Genomic DNA, 9,232 nt, shown 5'->3' on the forward strand with positions numbered 1-9,232 from the left:
CATTTGGCAGGTGTACAGGATAATTCATAAAAAAACCCGGATAGTATTTTCTAGCCAAAACTCAACCCTTTTTGGATCATCATCTATGGTAGCTCTAAATTCTTTCACCCCATGCTTGCAAATTTTATCTACCAAAGACTTTCCAATTCTAATAGGTTCAGCACCCTATGGTACCTCAAGAACCGGTTGAGGAGCAGGTGGGGGAGATCATTGTACAGCAGGGTTTGTTCTTAAGTACTCGGTAAACTATTTATTCATCAATTGAAAGAAGGCCTATCTTGCCTCCTCACCTTAGCCCTCAGACACGGACCTCTCACTACCAGACGCTGATGCAACTCTTTGAACTGAAGCTGAAGCATTGCTCTCACTTCCTTGAATTTAGCTCTAGCTCGGTTGGATAACATTACTGTATGAAAAACATATTTAAAATGATCAGGAGTCATCACACAATCACAAATTATATAACGACATGTATAGCTAAACTCGTGTTTGCTACATCAAATCTGAGAATCGACTAAACCGTAGCTTTGATACCACTAAATGTAACACCCGTAGCTTGTATCTTTCGTTAGAACAGGGTTTTAGAGCATTACCAGAACTTTCATAATAATTTTCAAATAATTTATGTAAATTACTATTCTTTAACCGAGATCATTCAAAACATCCCTTGGTTAGACCCTTGATGCCCAATACAACCATTAGAATCGAGTCAGGACTTAATCGGTAGCTCTAGGAATTTCTCGCGAAATTTCAAAAATTTTCCAATGGTGTAGGGCTCACATGCCCTTATGGTCCAAGGGACATGCCCGTGTGACCCTGGGACACCCCCGTGCTACAGGCCGTGTTCAACCTCGTTTAACTCTCTGACTTGTGCACATGGCTATGCCACACACCTATGTGCTAGGCCTTATGGTTAATTAATTCTATTCAAAATTAGGTACAGGTTTCACACGGCCAAGATAGATGCCCGTGTTCTAGGCCATGTAGCACATATGGCTGAGACATACAATCGTGTCTTTGCCCGTATGCTTAATTCTGAGCATTCTGTTTCTCAAAATTAAGGTGCAGAGGACACACAGCCTAACCACACGCCCGTGTGTCACACACGGTCTAGACATATGCCTGTGTGTCTGCCCGTCTGGACAAAATACAGCCATTTCCTAGCCTCATTTGTCACCCAAATTTACCATTTCCCTACACGAAAAAATACCAAACACGTTCCAACCAATTCAAGCATTCAAATTAAATAAATTCCATCATTCATCATGGCATACCATTATATGCATATATGCTTACAATCTTACCCTGGTTCAATCCATATATTAGACATAATTTGATCGACTACTTAACATATATTTAGCTACCATAACATGACATTACAAGTATATAAAAAAAACCATTACTAGTCATTCTAATGGCTAGATTACAAGCATCATTATCAAGCCACTAATGGTCAAGTTGTCCTATACATGCCATTATACCAAAATGATTTTACTAAGTATACCCAAAATAAGCTAGATGATAGTGTGACGATGCTTCAATGATCTCCAACTTTAAAGATTTTCCAAGCACTATAAAATAAGGGAAAATAAAATGGAGTAAGCATTACATGCTTAGTAAGTTCTTATAACGAAAACTAAACTTACCAATCCCGTTTATTAAATCTAAGCATACAATATCATGTTTTCCATCCATTAGCAAAATTGCTTAAACACATGCATTCAATTAAACATGTTAGTCACAAAAATCTTCATATCAATCAAGTAAAGATAGATGAGCTCATCGTGAAATATTTTTCCAACTCATTATCATTTCACCTCATAATTCTCATGCCACGTCAAGAGTCTTATGTCTATTGAATCATTGAAATTCCAATGGATGTTCAAGTAGTACACTCTAGGTGTACGGTTCAATAATCCATCAATTTCTTATTCAACGATACCCATTAGGGCACCTAATCAAGGAACACACTCTAGAGCCACATATCGTATAACAGGATTACCAGTCTAGGCTAAATCCTTTATATAATGTATGCTCAATAGAGCTCAATTAGGATTATCAGTCTAGGTTAAATCCTAATCATAAGTGTGTTCGAGAGGTATTATATCAGGATTACTTGTTCAGGCTAAATCCTTTCTATAATGAGGTCAATAGGATTACTCGTCCGAGCTAAATCCGTCAGCAACAAATGCAGGACCTTATCCATTTCAAGAAAACACATATATTCATCAGAATTCAATATTCAATTTGGACTTAACCCATTGTTCATCATTTCAAGCATGTATTAAATTTTCCATTATAGCATTCAAGTAATGCATTTCAATATAAGTCACATTACATACAAACACAATATTCAATTAACATAATTACATGCTCGATTAAGTTACATGAACTTACCTCGACACTTGTTCGCATATAAAATCTACTAATCCAAAACCTTTTCTTTTCCTCTGTCTAACATTGAATTTGTGTTGTTTGGATCCAATTAAGCCTTAAAAGTTTCTTCTATCTCTCCTAGAGTTTCCATATAATTTTGGGGTTGAAGATGGCAAAATAAGATGATATTTCTTTTTAGCATCTTTTAATTAATTAATTATTTTAATTTTTAATTTAGTCCCTACTCTTTTCTAATTTTTCCATGTATGAATCACCAAAAATCTACATTCTTTTCTTTAATAGCCTAATTACCATATAAGTACCTCTAGTTTTGAATTCCATAGCTATTTAATCCTTATAGTTGCTAAAATTCAACTTTCGCATTTTATGCGATTTAGTCCTTCTCATAATTAAACACTTAATCGATAAAATTTTTGTATCAAAATTTTCACTCGACATGACTACCATAATACGGACCATATAATAAAATAAAAATAAATTTTATTTTTGGGTCGGCTTCGTGGTCCCGAAACCACTGTTCCGATTTCACTAAAAAATGGGTTGTTACACTTAAGGGGTTTTATGGAAGAGGTGGAGAACTTGTTCGTTGAGAGTTCGTGATGAAGAACTTGTTCATTGAGAATTCGTGTCAAGGTGGATATTGTTAGAATTAAGTGACCCGAATCCTTATTTAAATAAGATACAATGGTAAAATAAAATAAAAATAAAATCCATATAGAACTACACTTCTGTTATTTTATTTTAGAATAAGGTTTTTTAAACCTTAATAAACTCTATCTATTTAATATTGATTAGAATAAGGTGTTTCAATCTTACTACACTTTTATTAGATTATGGTTTTACAAGGCTATAAACAGACATAGTCTACTCGTATTGTAATTATTCGAATTCGATATAGTGAACTTTCTTCTCCTCTGCCCATGGTTTTTTCCCGAAAGGGTTTCCATGTAAAATTTGTGTGTTCTTTATTTTTATTTCTCTTTTCTTTGCAATATATTGTCATTACCGACGTTCTATTTTTTATAGTTTAACTAATTAATTATTTACATTTTGCAAAATAAATCATTTGGAACGTTATTTGGTCGAATTTACATTCAAATTCGAGGTGCAAGTGCAATAAGGGGTAGCCTTTATATAAATAAATTGTGCACGAGTTGACGGCTGCGATCATACCGACAGAAATGTGCTGGATCCCATCAGAACACTGCAGTGAAGTGTGCTTGGGTGAGAGTAGTACTAGGATGGGTGACCTCCTAGGAAGTCCTCGTGTTGCACCCCCCTTTTATTTCATATAAGTTTTTTAAACATCATTTAACTAATTAATTATTTACATTTTGTAAAATAAATCATTTGAAACATTATTTGGTCAAATTTGCATTCAAATTCAAAGCGCACGTACGATAAGGGTAGCCTTTATATAAATAGAATGCGCAAGAGTTGACGGGTGCGATCATACCAACACTAATACACCGGATCCAATTAGAACTCCGCAGCTAAGCGTGCTCGGCTAGGAGTAGTACTAAGATAGGTGACCTCTTGGGAAGTTCTCATGTTGCACCCCTCCAGGTGACCTCTTGGGAAGTTCTCATGTTGCACCCCTCCCATTTCATTTCATATAATTTTTTTAAAACATCGTTTAAATAATTTGTTATTTGCATTTTGCAAAATAAATCATTTGAAATGTTATTTGGTCAAATTTGCATTCAACTATGAGGCGCAAGTGCGATAAGGGGTAGCCTTTATATAAATAGATTGCGCAAGAGTTGCCGGGTGCGATCATACCATCACTAATGCATTAGATCCCATCAGAACTCCACAGTTAAGTGTGCTTCGGCGAGAGCAGTACTAGAATGGGTGACCTTGTGGGAAGTTCTCGTGTTGAACCCCTCCCATTTTATTTCATACAATTTTTTTAAACATTGTTTCAATAATTAGTTATTTTCGTTTTGCGAAATAAATCATTTAAAATGTTATTTAGTCCAATTTGCATTCAAATTCAAGGCGCAAGTGCAATAAGGGGTAGCCTTTATATAAATAGATTGTGCAAGAGTTGACGGGTGCGATCGTACCAGCACTAATGTACTGGATGTGACAGCCCTAAATTGACCCTAGTCGGAAAGTGGTTTCGGGACCACTAAACCGAGTCATAAAAAAATAATTAACCGTCCTAGTTGATGCTCATTATATGTACTTATGCATGTGTGAAAATTTCATGTTTGAATTTTGTTAATTGTAAGTGAATTTTAGTAAATAGGACTTATGTGAGAAAATTTAGAAATGTGCTAGGCAAATGTAAAGTGGCCTATTAATGCATGTTATAGAAATGGTGGGTTTGCATGTCAAATTGCCCAATATTTGAGCTAGTGGCCGGCCATGCTATGAGTGGAAACATGTCACAAACATGTTATGTTAGTGATGTATGTTAGGAACAATAAAATAAGGAGTATGGGTAATAAAGAAATGGAAAAAGGAAAGAATGTGTGTGATTGTTTCTCCCCTCCCCATTGCCGTGAATGTAAGAAAGAAAAAAAAAAAAAGTGTCCATCTTTCTTCATTTCTCTTGGCGAATGTTCTAAGGAAGAAAGAAAAACAAGTTGTGTTCTTTGGTTCTTCTTGGCGAATTGAAAGGAAGAAGAAGGAGTGAAGCAATCGGTCATCTTAGGTCACTATTAAGGTAAGGAAGTTTGTACTAGCTCTTGAAATTTTAGTTGATATTGAGTGAGATATCAAGTGATTTTTGTAAACCATGTTGAAATTTTGATTTTTGGGGTGAGTATGGTTTTCGGCTATAAAAGATTAATAAGGGTGATGGTTGTGTTTCATGCTAAACTTAGATGAATAATGGTAGTTTCCTTACATCTTGATATCTATGAGTTCCTTTCTTGGTTCTACCTGTGACACCCCGAATGTGACCCTAGTCGGAGAGTGGTTTCGGGACCACGAAACCGAGTCACAAGAATAATTAAGTGTTATATTCCGTACTTATTGTATGTGGAATTGGTATGCGTAAATATTTCGTGTCTCGATTTTTATTAATTAGGTGCTAAATTATAAGAAAGGACTTAGTAGTGAACTTTGAAAGTACGATAGGAAATAGGTGATGACTAATTAAAGCATGCATGCAAAATAATAGACTTGCATGTCAAATTCCCCTTTCTACAAGTAATGGCCGGCCATGACAAAGAATATGGGTCAAACATGTCATGAAACATGTTTTGTTGGGCATTAGGGAGAAATAGTAAACAAATAAGCATGGGTAAGAAAAGAATGAAAAAAAAAATGTGTGTGAGAGAGTGGCATACCCCATTGCCGTGAGTTGTAGAGAAGGAAAGAAAAAATTTTGTTCATCCTTTCTTTGAGCCAAAACTAAGGAAGAAGGAGGATTTTTGCTTCATGCTTGGTTTGGAAGAGATCTAGAAGGAGATTTGGCTAAGTTTGCATCAAGATTAAGGTATGTATGAGGTTGTGTTGGGAGTTTCATGCATGTTTTGGTTGCTAACTTGATGTGCATGTTAGCCATGGCTCAAATCTTTGGTATGCCATGGAAATGGTATTTGGCCAAAGTTGTTATAGTGATAAAGCCATTGCATGCTAAGTGTGAAGCTTGATGATGATGCATGCAATGATGGATTTTCTACTCATGAGTAAGATTTTGAGTTTTCTCTTTGTTTTATCATGATTAAAGTTGAAAAGGAGCATGATTGTCATACTTGGCCATGATGCATTCTTGAGCATGATTCATGCTTCTTGCATGTTAGTTAAAAGTTTGTGTTTTGGATGGCTATGGACACCTTGAAAATTCGCCATGCTCATATATGCATATATATGATTGCACATTATGTTTGGTTATGAACTAAGTGATGAATATATTGATTTAAAGAAGAAAATGTGGAAGAATGCTTGTGAAATTGCAAGCACAATTGCCTAGCACACATATAAGTGCTTGATGCTATATTATAAGTTTTGGGCCACAATGTGCAAAGCATAAATTAGTAGATTGCATGCTGTTTTGTGAGGTATTAAGTGCAAAATTGACCTCAACATGTACATGAATATTCGGCCTTGGGTGGCCTATTGAAGGCCTTAGCATTTCCTTGATGCTCAAATAAATTGTATTGAATTGCTTGATGTAGTATAAAATGTGCATGACCATTGTGTATTCAAGCTAAAGAGTGGCCATATGACCATTTAAAATCCTTGTCATATTCGCCATAAGCAAGCACAATGAGGTTTTAATAAATTGAATTTGTTTGAATTAGCTCAAGAGCTAAGAGGGCCACAATTGGACAAGGGAAGGAAAAGGTGATCGAATAGCCGAAAAAGCCGTTCGACAACATCCGAGGTAAGTCCTCAAGAAGTGACCTTACTTGAATTATGTGAGATGAAATATGGATGTGTATGATTATTGATTATGTGTGTATGAGTATTTGAATTCCACCGGGCTAAGTCCCGGCGAATATGCTAATGATATTAATTGTGTTTGAGCCTTAGTAACTGAAAATGAAATATGTATGTCCAATGATTATTGATGTATGTGTGCATGAGAAATTGAATGATATCCGGGCTAAGCCGAAGACAATTATGCTGAAATTATATCCGGTTAAGACCGAAGGCAATTGTGCTAGTGGTTATATCGGGCTAAGGCCAAGGCATTCGTCGAAGTTATTCTATCCGGGCTAAGACCGAAGGCATTTGTGTGCGTGATTATATCCGGTTATATTCGAAGAATCTTGGGCTGGAGGTGAGTGTTGGTTGCTGAAATGAATTTAATTAGTACACTCGGACAGCCCAAAGGATAAGGTACGTTATATGTGCATTGGAAAGTCGGCGTGTTTGAGCAACATTCGCTCAATCGACTAATGAATTTCAGTTATTGAATTGATTGATGCTTTGCGAACTTATACAATGATGAAGTATGAAGTAAGAATGTGTATTAATGAAATGATGCATTTGGCTATGTGAATGTATTGCTGTAAATTATAGTTCATTATATTCCTTGAGACTTCTTGAGCATAAAAATGCTTACCCGTTGCTTTGGCTCTTAGTTTTCTAGATTTCGCTCGAGGCAATCGGATTTGGGATCGTTGAAGTCAAGTCATCCACACTATCAAGCCTCCATTTTGGTATAAATTTTGGTTGAACTTGAGATGGCATGTATAGGACTACCTCTTGTTTGTTAAATACGTTGTAATGTAAGTTTGTATGGCCATGCGAAAATGGCTCAAAAGGGAGCATGAACTTAGACTTATTGTGGGTTGTATGTATATATATTTGGGGTCATGATGTGGCTATGGTTTGGAAATGGGAATGTTGGTCATATGATCAGCCATTGGCATGGTTAAAATGATCATATATGAACCTATGTATGGCAAGATTAGTTGAATCATGGAGACTACCAAATAGGTAAGTCCTACCTTAAAACAGATGCTGCCAGCTGCAGTGGCGTGAATGTGAAAAATCACCATAATTCATAGGAATGGAATCAAATAGTGAATAAGCTATGTAAATGAACCTTGATGAGTCTATTTTCATATGGAAGAAACGAAACGGTCATAGGAGTTACAGGTTAAGAGATATTAAAGCTATTGTGAGACAGGGCCAGAATGGTTTCTGGGTTCCCTGTCGCAACTTTAAAATTCACTATAAATTATCCAAAAGAATTAGGGATATACCTTATATGTACAGATTCCATTTTGAGTCTAGTTTCATTAGAAACAAACGACACCAGCATTAAAGCCCTGTGCAGAGAGATATTCAAGTTATACCGCGCGAAGGTCAGAGCAGTCGATCCCTGTAACTTGGGTAACTTTAACTAATAAACTGTACCAATTGGCCCGACCAAAATCCTAGAAATAAATCCATGGATGTATATATGAGTCTAAATTCAGGAAAATTTACGAAACCAGTTTCGAGTTTTGAAACTCGAGATATGATTTTAAGGCGACAGTGACGCAGTTTTCCAGCCTGACTGGAAATGTCAAATTGGTGGGCAAAAACATGTGAACTTGGTTTGTTAACCCTCGGGTCCGACACGGCAATGGTCTCGGGTTTGGGGTGTTACAATTTTATTGGTATCAGAGCCACGGTTTAGTCGATTCTAGGACTACCGTGATGTGTTTGGGGTCTAGCTATACATGCCATTAAATGATGAATCGATAGTGTGATGAATTCTGACAATTTGACTTCATGTTTGTTTATAGCAATGGATCCCGATCCCAACCGAGCGATAGCTGATGATGTGGAGAGTGTGGCGCTGCTGCTCGCGCAAGGGACAGCGCGGCGGACTCTCAACCTATGGCTAGCAATCCTAATGACGAGGCTAAGCAAGCCTTTTATAGTGTGATGAACGAATGGTTTAATCAATACATTCGAACCAACACTTGTTCCACCACCTCCATTCCCGACGAATGCAACCCCGCACCTACAATACCTCGGTGATGACCCAATAAGGTCGGGTAAGCCCCGATCGATAGGATTGAAAACATGGGGCCACTGAATTTAAGGCTACGGATGATGATGATGCCGAAGCGAGCTGAATTATGGTTAGATAACACTATCCGGTGCTTGATGAGCTATCCTGTACACCCGATGAGTGCTTAAAGTGTACCATCTCCTTGCTACTGCGAGTCCGCCTACTATTGGTGGAGTACTCGACTTCTGTGGTGCCTAGAGAGCAAGTGACTTGGGAATTCTTTCTAACCGAGTTCCGAAAAAAGTATATCAGTCAGAGATTCATCGACCAAAAGCGGAGGGAGTTCCTTGATCTTAAGCAAGGTTCTATGTCCGTTACCGACTACGAACGAAAGTTTGTGAGGCTTAGCCGACGCGAGAATGC

At 37.0% G+C, this 9,232-nt stretch overlaps 3 pseudogenes; all 3 read left to right on the top strand.

Annotated features, from left to right (window-relative positions):
* Positions 1–3,556: 3,556 nt before the first annotated feature.
* On the top strand, positions 3,557–3,675 carry LOC128288045 (5S ribosomal RNA; annotated as a pseudogene).
* Positions 3,676–3,839: 164 nt separating this feature from the next.
* LOC128287963 (5S ribosomal RNA) lies at positions 3,840–3,958 on the top strand (annotated as a pseudogene).
* Positions 3,959–4,165: 207 nt separating this feature from the next.
* LOC128288013 (5S ribosomal RNA) lies at positions 4,166–4,284 on the top strand (annotated as a pseudogene).
* Positions 4,285–9,232: the final 4,948 nt, after the last annotated feature.

Source organism: Gossypium arboreum, unplaced genomic scaffold (assembly GCF_025698485.1).
Source record: "Gossypium arboreum isolate Shixiya-1 unplaced genomic scaffold, ASM2569848v2 Contig00169, whole genome shotgun sequence".
Taxonomy (NCBI): Eukaryota; Viridiplantae; Streptophyta; class Magnoliopsida; order Malvales; family Malvaceae; genus Gossypium; species Gossypium arboreum.